Source organism: Callorhinus ursinus, unplaced genomic scaffold (assembly GCF_003265705.2).
Source record: "Callorhinus ursinus isolate GAN/ISIS: 27379988/994484 unplaced genomic scaffold, GSC_fseal_2.0 scaffold2, whole genome shotgun sequence".
In the NCBI taxonomy this organism is placed as follows: Eukaryota; Metazoa; Chordata; class Mammalia; order Carnivora; family Otariidae; genus Callorhinus; species Callorhinus ursinus.
In genome coordinates, this window is record NW_027397064.1 from 83,096,969 (window position 1) to 83,112,426 (window position 15,458).

Genomic DNA, 15,458 nt, shown 5'->3' on the forward strand with positions numbered 1-15,458 from the left:
TCTTCCTCTCCCTTTATGGTTTTTAGAATTACTATTTTTAACTGATTTTTAAAATGTATTATATTTTTAAATGGAACTAATAGTAATTGTAAATACTTAAGTCAGATATCAGTTAGTGTATATTATGAACAGAACCACAGAAAGATATATGTATGACTTACCTAGACAGATGTAAGCATTAAGAAAAGGAAATTTGGGGCATTAGAAAGGAATGTTTACTTGTTAAATAGAACATGGTGATGTTATTAATTATTCTTTTTAGTAATATGTAATTTATTCACACAAAGGATATTGTGACTTGCCTATAATGATTAATATAACTTACTGAAATGCCTTATTTAAGGTATGTGAATTTATTTTATTCTGAGGTTTAGATCACTCTTAGGGCTAAGTCACCTCTTTTTTTTTGTCCTTCAGTTGCAGCAAAATCTAACTTTCATGTGTTTTGCTACTTATATATGTCTTTTGGGAGATTTTGAAAAACCAAAGTCCTCTTTCTCCTGTGGAAGTGTTAAAAATCCTAAGAAGCTTTCTTGAGATAAAGTTTGTCCCCTTTCAATTATTAAATGTGCTTTTCTCTTATCTGTGAATTTCACCTTCAGTTTACTGGCAACTGCTTTTTCGTGTCCAGATCATAGAATTATGATTAACTCCTTGCAGTCTGGCTTTGGTCCCACCTCTGTACTGGAACTGCACTCTTGAAGGTCGCTGGTGACCACATTCTAGCCAATTGTAGAGGTTTTTCCTCTCAATCTCCTTGACGTTCTAATGCCACATGACCTTGGCTTTTCAGTTACATGAACCCTCTACTTGAGATTTTTGCTTTGAACTTTCTGTGGCCCATGCTTCTTCCTGTAATACCTGTCTTCTCTTTGTGGGGTGGGTTTTATCCTTGCCCTTTGCTAGGTACTTACTTATTGAGTTTTGAATCTTACAACTTTAGTTCTTCTTGCTTTGCGTTTGTGTCATAGATAATCATCATTTCTCATAACTCTCTCTCTGTTGGATGTTACTGGCAATTCTCAGAGCTCTATTTCACATCACCCAAGGTGATTTCAGTGATTGCCTATCACCCAAACTCTAGTCCTGTACTTCCATCTGCTTTTAGGTCGATGCCCTTTTGCTTTAGAATAGACCTTTCCCAAATTATCTTTTTCAAACTCTTTTCTCCTCTGAATTTCTGGGTTCATTGTAAAGAAACATTATTTTAATACCTCAGCATTTTCTTATTTGGTGTCCCTTGTCTCCTAATGTTTTTGATGTCCTTGAGTTTTTCTTGAAAATATTTCTTAAATTTGTTCCATCCTCTTCTCTTATTTTCCCCAAAGTACTATATGATGTGTGAAGCACTTTCAAATGCATTTTTTTTCCTATTTAAAATAACCAGCATAATAAATTTGTGAAATAGGAAGGGTAGAGTCTATTATCCCAATTTGCAGATCAGGAAATATGTACTGAGAGAAGTGAGGTATGAATGTTGATTAAGGGAAGAGCTATTACTAAAGCCAAAAAGGGATAGGATTTTAAGTCTATACCTGCGCCCAAATCAAGTGACTGTTAATTTCCTATTAAATGATCTTTCAGCTTCCATTCTTCTCCTTTAATTAACTTTACTTACAGTGCTAGATTAATGTTTATAAAGCCAGTCACAGTGGCAGCTATTAGAGATTGGTATAGTGTCTCAGTCACTGTGTGAGGTAATATTTACTCTTTGGAACGGGGGTGTGGGGTAGATACTATGAACCCCATTTTATAGATAAGTAAATTAAGGATCACAGGAGTTAAATAACTTGCTAGTCATTATGTGTGATGGGGTGGGGGTTGGGGTAGAGATTCCAACTCAGGCTTCCAAGCTCTAGTTCTTCTTTGCTACTTTTGTAATCACATTCTGCCATTTATTAAATTCTTGATGTTAGTCTTCTTCCTAAGACCTTACTATAGTTTCCTTTAGCCTACTTAACCCCATTTATACCCCTTTATTGACCTTCCAGGACCCTCAATAATTTGTCAAAAGCTTCTTTTCCATTATTTTCTCCAGTAACCCTCCTCAGTCAACCCTCTGCTTTTAACCTTGTTTTCTTCTCACAAAGACCTTATCTAGTCTCACTTTCTCATTTTTGTAACTCATGTTGTTTTCACCCTATGTACAGTTATCTTACCTGAACCTCTTTATGTGTCCATAGCCACCTCCTTACCTGCTCTCATTCCCACATTTAGTGATCATTTAACGTGTAGGTGGCACTCTGCTAGGAGGTTTTTTTTTTTTTTTTGATTATTTATTATTTATTTTTTTCTTTAAATTTTTTATTGTTATGTTAATCACCATACATTACATCATTAGTTTTTGATGTAATGTTCCATGATTCATTGTTTGCGTATAACACCCAGTGCTCCACGCAGAACGTGCCCTCCTTAATACCCATCACCAGGCTAACCCATCCCCCCACCCCCCTCCCCTCTAGAACCCTCAGTTTGTTTCTCAGAGCCATCATCTCTTGTGGTTCGTCTCCCCCTCCAGATCCCCCCCCTTCATTCTTCCCTTCCTGCTATCTTCTTCTTTTTCTTTTTTCTTAACATATGTTGCATTATTTGTTTCAGAGGTACAGATCTGTGATTCAACAGTCTTGCACAATTCACAGTGCTTGCCATAGCACATACCCTCCCCAATGTCTATCACCCAGCCACCCCCTCCCCCCCACCCCCCACCACTCCAGCAACCCTCAGTTTGTTTCCTGAGATTAAGAATTCCTCATATCAGTGAGGTCATATGATACATGTCTTTCTCTGATTGACTTATTTCACTCAGCATAACAACGCTGCAGTTCCATCCACGTCATTGCAAATGGCAAGATCTCATTCCTTTTGATCGCTGTATAATATTCCATTGTATATCTATACCACATCTTCTTTATCCATTCATCTGTCGATGGACATCTTGGCTCTTCCACAGTTTGGCTATTGTGGACATTGCTGCTATAAACATCGGGGTGCACGTACCCTTTCGGATCCCTACATTTGTATCTTTGGGGTAAATATGCAGTAGAGCAGTTGCTGGATTGTATGGTAGCTCTATTTTCAACTTTTTGAAGAACCTCCATACTGTTTTCCAGAGTGGTTGCACCAGCTTGTATAGGAGTTGTTAATGTAAATGAATGCATGGGCATTGTTGGGGGAGATGAACACATAAGGGGAGGAACCAGACTGGATTTTCCACTCTGAGGTGAGTGCACTGGCCCAGGCCAGTGTACACGGGTTGCCATGGCAGCAGTAAAGAAGATGTGATTAATTTTACCTGAGTGGTTAGGGAAGCTGTGACAAAGAACTGACATTTGAGCTATAGCCTTAAAGGAGGAGGAGGAGTTCTCCAGGTGGGAAAGGGTGGGAGGAGGGCATTCTGGAAAGAAGAAATATGTATGTATGAATAGAGAAATGAAATCACAAATATATATGCCCTATGTTGTAGTGTGAACGTTAAAGGTCTTTGTTTCAAGGCTATGCAAAGTGCTGTGTTGCCAACAGTGATTGGCCTTCCCTTTGTGGAGTCATTGCAGTCCAGGGTCTGGTGTTTGAACTTACACTTTCAGATACTTGACATGTTGGGTGCACTGAGAGTCACGTTAATCCTCTTCTTAGAAACTGATGACATGGATCTCTCTCTATATATATGTATGTATTTGTCTGTTTGTCAATTTATTAATTTCCAGTGAGAAATACAACTGTCAAGCAGATTGGATTGCTTGATTTGGCAAATCAGTCTACTGTCTCCCTGTAGGCAGGCTTCTTGGGAAGCCAAGTTGTTATTATGGAGGTCAGTTGATGATTGAGAAATACAGCTGTCAAGTCGACCCAGCATTTCTGACCAGTGCACTCTCTTCTGGCAAGATACATGGGGACCATGTTGCCAGAGACCACCTGTTGAGCATGGAAAGAGAACCCATAGGGATATTTGTTTGAAGAAGTACCTCTCAGCTGAGTTAGCTTGAGGCTATCTTACCCACTGCAGGAAGAGCTTTGCCAAGGAAACCATATTATTCTAGTCAACCTAGCCAAGACTTCCTCTCCTGTGGCTTAGATTGATCTTGTGAACATTTGCCTGGGTGACTTCTCTGATTGCTTTGCTAACCAGTCCTCCCCTTTCCTTCACCTTTTGATTGATGCATTCTCCCTCTAGATATGTTGAGACATTCTGTCAAGTTATGAGGAAATCTTAAGAGCTAGAGAAGCAGATGGATTTTTATCTTTCTGTTTTGATCCATTTTGTATTTAAGTCATATTCCCTTATATTCAGTCACTTGGGACCAAAATCAGGGAATTGTAAAGAGCCTCCTGAAGTCAAGAGTATCAGGTCTTTGGTGGTGGGATGTTGGGGATGTGCCTAGAAAGGAAAGTTAGGACCAGATTAGGAAAGGTCTTGGATGCCATACTAAAGAACTTGAATTTCAAAGGGCTCTCAATTCAATTATCCTCTCTTCTGAAAATTCTTTTTTTTCTCCTAATAGTATCTTTTTTTCATCTTTTAAATTTTTGTTAGTATCTGTATCAAACGGTTAATATCTTACTGTACAGCATATGATAATGGCTCTCCTTAAGAGACCTTATTCAGCCCCTTTATGTTTTGAGAGATAAACACTAGGTGATATTATCTGCATTTTAAACATGAGGTGCTTCAGAGCTTAAAGTTCTGTTTCTGACAGACTCTTATCTTGCTTCGTAGTTTAGGCTGTTTCCTCAACTTCCTCTTTTAACCCACAGCTTTTTTAGACAAGGTATTACTTTTTATATTAATTACATGTTTCTTTTTTACATTATGTAATGTTTTATCATGGTGCTTATCTACACAAATAGCTGTCTTATTAATTATCATGTGTCTCTTTTCTATCTAGGTAGCTTGTTTGTTCCATTTATTTATTTATCTACCTATTTTTTTCATCTTCAGATATACCCCATTTTTAATAAGTTTTTATTTAAATTCCAGTTAGTTAGCCTAGAGTTTAAGATTCGTTTCAGGTGTACAATATAGTGATTCAACACTTCCGTGCAACATCTGGTGCTCATCATAGCAAGGGCCCTCCTTAATCCCCATCACCTGTTTTACCTATCCCCCAATCCACCTCCCCTCTGGTAACCATCAGTTTGTTCTTATAGTTAGTGGACTTCATACTTATTCCTTTTGCATCTTACAATACCTAGCCCAGTTGAATTTCAAGCAATACTTAGACAATAGAATACCATTTCAGAGCCGGAAGGTATCTTAGTCTAGTTCAGTACTTTCATTTTCTACGTTAAGAAACTGGGATCTAGAGCAGCTGTAGTTAGCCAAAGCACATGACCAATAGAGTCATGACCAGAACCCAGATATAGTCACATCAGGTCCAGCCACCTTTGTGCTATACTATGCTTGTTCCCTATTTGGCTGAGAGATACATTTCATAGGGATGAAAAGGATCCTCAAAGATCACCTATGTCAATGTACAGTCTCTAAAACCATTACATTAAAACTTAAAGCTGTAGCTTTACTTGTTAGCTCTAGGAAGAGCATAGTTCAAATGTTTTAGATGTTATTGTGTTGGGAAGAAAACTAAGTGAGAGGGACATAGGGAAAGGAGCTCACCTATTGAACTCTTTCTGGGCTTCTGTCAAGCCAGGTACTGATGCTTTTTTACATATATCACCTCCATATTTATTAGGACAGTCCTGTGAACTGGTTTTAGTCATACACATTTTGCTTATGAGCAGACTGAGACTCACAGACAGAATTAGGAGTGGTTTTTAACCCCAGGTCTGCAAGACTACAAGACCATACTCTTTCAATTCTGTTTCATTGTGACAGCTCTTGGCCAAAGCCCCAAACAGCAACTTTAGCTGGATACCACTCCTGACTTCCCAAGGAGGAGCAGTCCAGAAGCCATGCCCTATTGTCTGTGGCCATAGTGCTGAATGTTAGTGTCTGAGCTAAGAGACAGTGCCTGACTCACTAAGTAATCTCACATTTTTAAACCATGGTTTGTGGCTCATATTTATGACCTTTTATAGATGTACCTTGTGTCATTTTTCCGATTTCCATTCTGTGGAAGAAGGGCACCATGTTATAAGCCCACGTGTCTCATTCTTGCTTCTACCTACAACTTCTCTTTCCATCGTTTTAATGCTCCTCCTTTCTTCCCTTTCTTTCTCCACTCCACTCTTTATGTGGAGGGAAAATTAGATGTGCTTGTATCACAGTTACTTGAACTGATCAGCTTCATTCTCCTCCTGCCCAAATTCTTCTACATTGGTATGAGAAATAATGGGACAAAAAAAAAAATAAAAATAAAAGGAAGGTGATGTGTAATCACATTATTTGTCTTCCAGCAAAACACTTTCCCAAAATGGCAGGATACATGCAATTCATAACTTACATAAAGTTCATCATTCATATTTATAAAATCTGTGTTTTGGTGCTAGATGCACTTACTTCAAGTTTCAAAGAATGATTTTAAAATACTTTTGAATCATCTCCCTAAGAGCCTTCAACACTGTATAAATAGTACACTTTTTAGCATTTCCTTTTGCATACCTGCAGTTTGCATCATCTTTGAGATGTTTACCACTTTTTTGCAAGGCATATGTGGAGACTCAGCCAACAAATGTCATATATGTGGGTTTCAAAGAGCACCTGGGGGAAGTTATTTTTAACCTTTTCAAAGAGGTCTTCTCTGGGCTTTCCCCCATTTCAGAGCAAAAACAGATGTAAACCAAGGGTGCGAATCAATGTACATATTTTTTGAATATATATCTTCTTTTAGGTTTTGCCAGTGATTGTTTTTATTAAAATATTACCTACCTTCCCTCAAAATTTAGGATGTTTCTGGGAAATAGTTTACTATAATCTGGTGATTTCTATCACTTTGCTTGCTTAGTTAAATTCTTATGGATCTTTTTATTTTATTTTATTTTATTATGTTAGTCACCATACAATACATCATCAGTTTTTGATGTTGTGATCCACGATTCATTGTTTTCCTATAACACCCAGTGCTCCATGCAGAACGTGCCCTCCTTAATACCCATCACCAGCTAAACCATCCCCCCGCCCCCCTCCCCTCTAAAACCCTCAGTTTGTTTCTCAGAGATTATGGATCCTTTCTTAAAAAGAAATACACAGTTGCAAAATGAGGAATTAGAGCTGTGGCATTTGGTTAAATGTGATCATAGGGGAAAATATGCTAAGAAGGTATTAGGATGTCTCCTTTATGCCAAAAAGTCCATTAGACTGGTAGGCTATACAGAGGGAGGTGACTCAAGGGAATATCCCGAAGTGGAAGGTATTGGATAACAAGAAAACAGTAAGAAAGAATAGTTTCTCCTAGCATGGGAAGTATAGTCCCTTTTCTAAGTAGAAGCGTTCAAACCCTCTGCCATTGTATTGAGATGCCATTTTTATTTATTTAGATTTTGCTTTCTGTTTAATTATAAGTTGTAATAAGATGACCTTGTTTTTAAAAAAGAGTCACATCTGCTATATTGCAAAAAAAAAAAAATTATAGTGTCCACTAAGAATAGATTAAAATTTTGTTGGTGGTGTTTGTGTTGTGTTTATTCTTTCAGGCTTTAAATTTTATATCAGTGGCTTTTACTAGAACATGATGTGTTTTAGATATACTTTATAATTATCTAATGCCTAGTACTTTGTTTTATTGTGCTTCACAGATACTGTGTGTTTTTTTTTTTTTAACAGATTGAAGTTTTGTGGCACCCCATCATTGGTGCCACTTTTCCAACAATGTTTGTTCATTTCATGTCTCTGTCACATTTTGGTAATTCTCACCGCATTTCAAACTTTTTCATTATTATTGTATTTGTTATGGTGATCTGTGATCAGTGATAATGGCTTGGCGAAAACTCAGATGACGCTTAGCATTTTTTAGCAATAAAGTATTTTTAATTAAGGTATGTACATTTTTTTAGACATGATGCTATATTACACACTTAGTAGACTACAGTATAGTGTAAACATAACTTTTATATGTACTAGGAAACAAAGAAAAGTTTATTTGACTCACTTTATTGTGGTATTTGCATTATTGCGGTGGTTTGGAACCGAATCCGCAATATCTCCGAGGTAGGTCTGTACAAACTTCCTATTTTTAAATATGGGATGACATTTTAAGATACTTAAGACAGTTTGGGGGCGCCTGGGTGGCTCAGTCGTTGGGCGTCTGCCTTCGGCTCAGGTCATGATCCCAGAGTCCTGGGATCGAGCCCCACATCGGGCTCCCTGCTCCGCGGGGAGCCTGCCTCTCTCTCTCTCCCACTCCCCCTGCTTGTGTTCCCTCTCTCGCTGTGTCTCTTTCTGTCGAATAAATAAATAAAATCTTATAAAAAAAAAAAAAGATACTTAAGACAGTTTGAAGTCTTTTATTTCTTCTGCATATGGGGTACTAGAAAGTTACTGGTTGAAAAATGAGTAATAAATGATTGAATACAGAAATATATGGGGGCACATATGATTTTCTCTCCTGGGTCAAATTCATGATTTCTGTGATGTTGCCCTACCAGGTTTTTAAGATACCGATTTGCAGTAAATGATTATGTACTCACTATATAAACACTCAACTATAATAGTGATGAAGAAATTAAAAAAAAAAAAATTTGGGACTCCTGGGTGGCTCAGTCCATTAAGTGTCTGCCTTCAGCACAGGTCATGATCCTGGGGTCCTGGAATCCAGTCCCTCATGGGGCTCCTTGCTCAACGGGCGCCTGCCCTCTGCCTCCCGTTTCCCCTGCTTGTGCCCTCTCTCTCTCTGACAAATAAATAAATAAAATCTTAAAAAAGAGTCCTAATTCTACTACACATAATCATAATTTGAAATACCATTTCAGACATTTTTTTTCCTTTCCTTGCATGCATACCACACATGCACATACCCACATACATATGTATATTTTTAGACAGAAGTGAGAGAAAAATTATAAGGATAGAGTCATCTTACATTACTATTTTTGTTTAACAAAAGTACTATTACTTGATTTTAACAGAAGTGAAAGAAATTAAAGTAAAACCAAAGGAGTTACAGTTCTTAAATAAATGATCCTTTGTAATAAAAAATTCCCAAGTGATTCACTAAAGTTGAATGAAAGAAAAATATTAAGAGATCGGGATAATTATATTTTACTGTATATTATTCTATCAGTTTATTTACTGCAATGGAAAGTAAGAAATTAACATATTTCCTTTTTTCTCCCTCTTAATTTTTAGTAGTTATATTAAATTTGTACTTTGTCAAGTTGTGTAACACTTGGCATTCTATTTTGTAAGTAATTTTCACAACTCTTAAGTTTTACTTTTATATTTAAAAGCATTCAGTGCTTATTACCTGCTCTTTGTTCACTGCAAATTATCTTGGGAAGTGGGCTCTCAGAAATTCCATTATCAGGGACTGATGCCCCCAAACAAGTACCATTATTATTATTATTTTTTTAGGAGAATATAAATTTCTTTGGTCAGTAGATTGAGAAACCGAATCCTATAGAATAAAATCCTATAAAGTTTTGGCTTATGCAACTTGATTATAAAATAATAGATTGCTAATTTAGTTTAAATGTAAGAGTATTATTTTCTTTTAGTTGTGTATTTTAAAAAGATTGGTTCATTATTTGTGCCCCAGCAAAACCTTGGAATATCTGGTCACTCGCAAAAAGAGTCAGTGCGAAATCCAGTGGGGTCCATAAAAGCAGGGATCCAGAGGCCATGTCACAGGGCATTCTGAGGCTGTCACACTTGCCACTTCTCGTACACCTGCTGAGGTCTTCTCTGTAGTCCTACTTCTGGAAGACCTGAAATGGAAGGACCCAGTTTCTTTGAGGTATCCATAGGAATAATTTTCCCTGGTTTTCTCCTATTAGAATATGTTGTACTTTTTTGATTCTTTTCTTTCGCTTGATAAGAAAAGATGGCATTAATGCAGCCATATATTTTAATCATATTTTGTTAATATGGTTTTTCTTTATAAAGACCCATTCAATCAGAGGACAAAGGACCTGCTCTGTCTTCATCCTATAAATATAAATCTAGTCCTTATTTATACTAACACGCATTCTTGGCTGGCTGTATTTGGTTATTAGGGATCTGTGTGTGTGTGTGTATTTCTATTTTTTTTCCCAAGAAGAGCTCATGGTTGCTGCATTTCTTGAGTAATTGAATATTTGGAAGTGTTTGTAGATTGCTTTTATGCTTTGTGGACAATTTGGGCACTGTGTGATTAGGTATCATATTTTTCCCTTAGAACCCTGAAGATACTGTTCTGTCATCTCCAGATAATGGTGAATGCTGCTACAGAAAAGTCTAAGGCCAGTCTTGATTTTTCTGCCTATGTACCCACAGCATTTATATTTATATTCTTTTTTTTTTAAGATTTTATTTATTTATTTGACAGAGAGAGACACAGTGAGAGAGAGAACACAAACAGGGGGAGTGGAAGAGGGAGAAGCAGGCTTCCTGCCGAGCAGGGAGCCCGATGCGGGGCTCGATCCCAGGACCCTGGGATCGACCTGAGCCGAAGGCAGATGCTTAACGACTGAGCCACCCAGGCGCCCCTATATTTATATTCTTTCTCTTAAGTTCTGTAACCTCATAGAAATGTCTTAGTATTAATTGCTTGAAATCCAGTTTTTGGGGGAACACATTTATTTTTATCATTATTTTAAAAAGATATATTTATTTGAGAGAGAGAGAGAGAAAGGGAGAGAGAGTGCTCAGGGGGGAGAAGCAGAGAGAGTCTCAAGTGGACTCTGCAATGAGTGTGGAGCCCAGTGTGGGTCTCACTCAATACCACCACCAGAGCTGAAGCCAGCAGTCGGACATTTAAGTGACTGCTCCAGCCAGGTGCCTCAGGAACACTTTGTTTTTTTATGTATTTCATTTTATTCCAAGAAAAAATTTTCTTCTGTTATATCACTTTTTTTTCTGTTCCATTTGTTGTGTTTTCTTTTGCGAGAATGTCAAGTGTGTATAGGCTGTATCTTTTTTACCTTCTATATTGATCATCTCATTTCTTATATATCTTTTAAAAAATTTCCATTTTATTTTTTTGTTTGTTTGTTTTCATACCTGTCTTTTCCTGTTTCAGTAGTGAGTGTTTGGGGTTTTTTTTGTTCTTTCTTTTATGGCTTTAATCTGTGTGTGTGTGTGTGTGTGTGTGTGTGTGTGTGTGTGTGTGTGTTTAATCTCCAGCTTTTTCATTACCCTATCAATTTGCTTTTCATCTCTTTTGTTATCTTTTCTTAGATATTTCATACTTTTCTTTGAGCCTTTTTTCTTTGAAGTACCTCATATTCTCTGTAATTTTTTTAAGACTGTAGAAAAATAATTTGTGAGTACCTCCTCTGTTTCTTAAGACAGTTTCTTTGGCTGACATTTCCCTATTTCCTTCCATCCGTCCTTGATCGTTCTATATAAATTCTTTGCTGATTCCTTTTTACTTCTTACTCTTTTTTTAGTAGGTTCAAGTCCATTGAGACCAGGTATTGCTTGAAAAAAATGTGTGTGTCATATGCTCCAGGGACATGTCTCACCTCAGTTTGCAGTACTGTGAAGGTCAGTGTGGCTCTGTAGTCCTGTGAGTCACAGGAGTGTCTGTAATAAATGGTTTGGTGATTACTGTTTACCTTCTTTTCTATCTCCATCTGGCAGCCTGTCTGAGCAAAGAAGCTGGATCATTGATAATGCAAAATCTTGTTGGGTTTTCCTCTGTCCTTCTGTGGTTGTAGACATGACCTGTCTTATCCTACGTAGATGCTGAAACATCATTACCCTAAACAGAGTTTCTTTGACTGGGCTTTAGAACTGTTCCAGCTTTAGGGAAATCTCTTTTCTGCCTGAGATCTGAGGAGGTGTGGTTTGGTTCTCAGCATTACTCCTCATTTTGATTCCAGATATCACCTAATACAGTGATTTTTTTTTTTTTTTTTGTGATAGTTTGTGGTTTGTGGTTGTGGCTATGACTTTGTTTCATTGATGATGAGGTATTCATTATTTTTTGTTCTTTTAGTTTTTTTTTTTTTATTTTTAGTTTGTTTCTGGAGTAGACTACATAACAGTACTTCCTGCTGTAATGTTTCTTAGTTTTTTAACTGCTTTGTTGGCTCACATCTGTGCTAGCTCTCCCTCTCCTCCCCCGTCCACCTCCCCCTTTAAACCTCCCCACACTCTTTAGCTACCTACTCCTAAAATCAGCTTTTCCAAAGCCCTGTTTTTAGTCTGTTTTCTCTAGCTTAGTTTTCTCTTTTCGAGTGACTTCATCTAACCCAATGTCTTTAATCTTCACCTCTCTTCTAATGATTTTTGCATGTGTTCTTCTTTCAGTTTTATTTTTTTATTTATTTTTTTTGAAGATTTTATTTATTTATTTGAGAGAGAGAATGAGAGATAGAGAGCACGAGAGGGAAGAGGGTCAGAGGGAGAAGCAGACTCCCTGCCGAGCAGGGAGCCCGATGCGGGACTCGATCCCGGGACTCCAGGATCATGACCTGAGCCGAAGGCAGTCGCTTAACCAACTGAGCCACCCAGGCGCCCTTCTTTCAGTTTTATTGAGATATAATTGATAAACAGCACTGTAGAAGTTTAAGGTGACTTGACTTACATATATTATGAAATAATTACCACAATCAGTTTAGTTAATATCCGTCCTTCCATATTCTAATAATTTTTAGATTAGCAGCTTGGCATTGGTTTCTGAAGGTGTTTACCAGATATTAATAGTACCTCACAATTTGCGTCCAAAATGAATTGTTTATCTTTCTTGCATTCTCCCAGATTATTAAGGCTAAAGATAACCATAATTTTTATTTCCCATGCTTCTCTCAACTAATCATTTATCACTTGTGACTAATAATGATTTCTCTTGTGTTCATTGTGTCTTCTCTTTGAGACTGTAAGTCATTTGGAGGCAGGAAAGTGTCACAGAACATCACATATAATAGTTACTAAAAAATAAAAATTAAAAATATGTAATTACTAAAAAACATTGATTTGCATTTTTTGAAAGCGAATTTCTGCTTTAATAAAAGTCTCTTACCAAGATGGTTTTAATGTCTTTTTTTATACTTTTCTGTATAGTTTTTGTATACTTTTAAGTCCTGGCTTCCTTTTTATAGATCACCTAAATTATCATATCTTTGAAGAATTTAAGACTATACCATTGCTCAAACATGATTATGTTGCTGACTTTTTATGTTCTTTTACCCATCTCCCCCCTATAAATTTTGATTGTTTTTTAAATGATACAGCTCTTAGTCAAACTTTAAAAATATCATCATCAAGGATTTTGGGTGGTTTCTTAGAAAATATTAAGATTTAAAATTAGATGTCTAAATTAAACTTGTTAATATTTAATACATTTCTTTTGAGCTTTTAGCTTCTTAATACTTTCTTTTTTGTAATGAGAGGCTTGTAAGCATGAATTTTTTCATATATTGGGAAAGAAAAGCAATAAATGCCAAGAGATTGAATGAAGAAATCAATTATGTATAATACGGTAAAACCCTGGAGTTGACACGTATTGGTGAATGTTTCTTTCTTGGCATTGAGAGCATAATCTTTTGAAACCATCTTTGTAAAAGTGAAGCTGTTATTGTAAAACTTAAGATTTTGACAATAAGAACTGTTTCTCAATATGAGAAGCTTGTTGAATTTCTCATAAAAGCAAAACCCATAAACTTCTCTCGAAGAAAGATACTCTTGAAAGGATCTGACATGGTTTAAAGAAAAAGTGGATCCTTTAGGTTGTATGAGCAGGAAAGCCATTGCATTACATTTCCATATTAAACTGTACGTACAAGATCTGGACCTTATTTTGGAAAGAACTTTTTTTTATGTAATTAATTACAAAAATAATAGACTTGAATTTTTAAGAGCAGTTTTAGGTTCACAGCAAATTTGAATAGAAAGTAAGGAAGTCTTTACTACCTCCAAAACCTACCCCACCAACAAATCCCTACCAGAGTGGTATGTTTGTTGCAATCTATGAGCCAACACTGACAATCATTATTAACAGAAGTCCTCAGTTTTCCCTGTGATTCACCTTTTCATGCCTTTCTCCCTCCCTCTCTCCCATAGAACCCATCAGAACCCCTGGCAACCGCTGATTTTTTTACTGTCTCTATAGTTTTGCCTTTTCTAGAATGTCATATAATTGGAATCATATAGTATATAGCCTTTTCATATTGGCTTCTTTTACTTGGCAATGAGCATGGCTTTTCATGGCTTGAGAGCTCATTTCTTTTTAATGCTGAATAATAATCCATTGTGTGATGTACCTCAGTTTGTTTATCCAGTCACCTTTTGAAGGACATCTTGGCTACTTCCAAGTTTTGGCAATTCTGAATAATACTGCTGTACACATTTATGTGCAGGTTTTTGTGGACATAAGTTTTCAACTCATGGAAATGAATACTGTGGAGTATGATTGCTGGATTGTGTGGTAAGAGTATGTTTAATTTTCATTTTGTAGGAAATTGCCAGTCTTCCAAAGTGACTGTACCATTTTGTAGTCCCACTAAAAATGAATGAGAGTTCCTCTTGCTCCACATCCTCTTCAGTATTTGGTGTAGTCAGTGTTTTGGATTTTAGCCATTCTAAGAGGTGTGTAGTGGTATTTCATTGTTGTTTTAATTTACAGTTCCCTCATGACATATGATATTGATCATTTTCATATGCTTTTTGCTTGTCATCTGTGTATCATCTTTGGTGAGATATCTGTTGAGAAACTTTGGCTTACTTTTATGGTGGGTTGTTTGTTTACTTTTTGTTGAGTTTTAAGAGTTCTTTGTATACTTTGAATGAGCCCTTTATCATATATGTCTTTTGCAAATATTTCCTCCCATTTTGTGGGTTGTCTTCTTATTTTATTGACAGTGTTTTTTGAAGAGCAGAAGTATTTAATTTTAATGAAGTTCAACCTAATCAACAACCCCCCCCCCCAGCCCCATGATTGTGCCTTTGGTTTTGTATCTAAAAAGTCATGGCCAAACCAAGGTCATCTAAATTTTCTCATATACTATATTTTAGGTGTTTTATAGTTTTGCATTTTGCATTTAGATCTGTGATCTGTTTTGAGTTGTTTTATGTGAATGGTATAAGGTCTGTATCTAGATTCAAGTTTTTTTGCATATAGATGTCCAGTTGTTCCATCACCATCTGTTGAAAAACCTATCTTTATTCGAATTGCCTTTGTTCCTTTGTCAAAGATCAGTTGACTATATTTGTGTAGGTCTATTTCTGGGCTCTCTATTCTGTTCCTTTGATCTGTTTGTCTGTTCTTTCGCCAGTACCACACTGTCTTGATTACTGTGTTACTGTGTAATTAATTTTTTAAAATAATAGTAAACTGCTTACATGTTTTTTTGTTAAGATTTGTGAAGTAAGTTATCTTAAACCAATTTCTCTTATTAAGTGTGAGATAGGTCATGTTATATTTTAA

General features: G+C 36.5%; 1 protein-coding gene across 5 annotated transcripts in view; it reads left to right on the plus strand.

Annotated features, from left to right (window-relative positions):
- The first annotated feature begins 10,277 nt into the window (after positions 1-10,277).
- Positions 10,278-15,458, plus strand: part of GTDC1 (glycosyltransferase like domain containing 1) — a 373,244-nt gene continuing 368,063 nt past the window's right edge. The window contains exon 1 of one of the 5 annotated variants that reach the window (XM_073884347.1): positions 10,278-10,329. The gene's annotated coding sequence lies outside the window, so the exon portion shown is untranslated. The remainder of the gene's footprint in view (positions 10,330-15,458) is intronic. The other 4 variants (XM_073884349.1, XM_073884362.1, XM_073884354.1 and 1 more) reach the window with 4 other exon arrangements.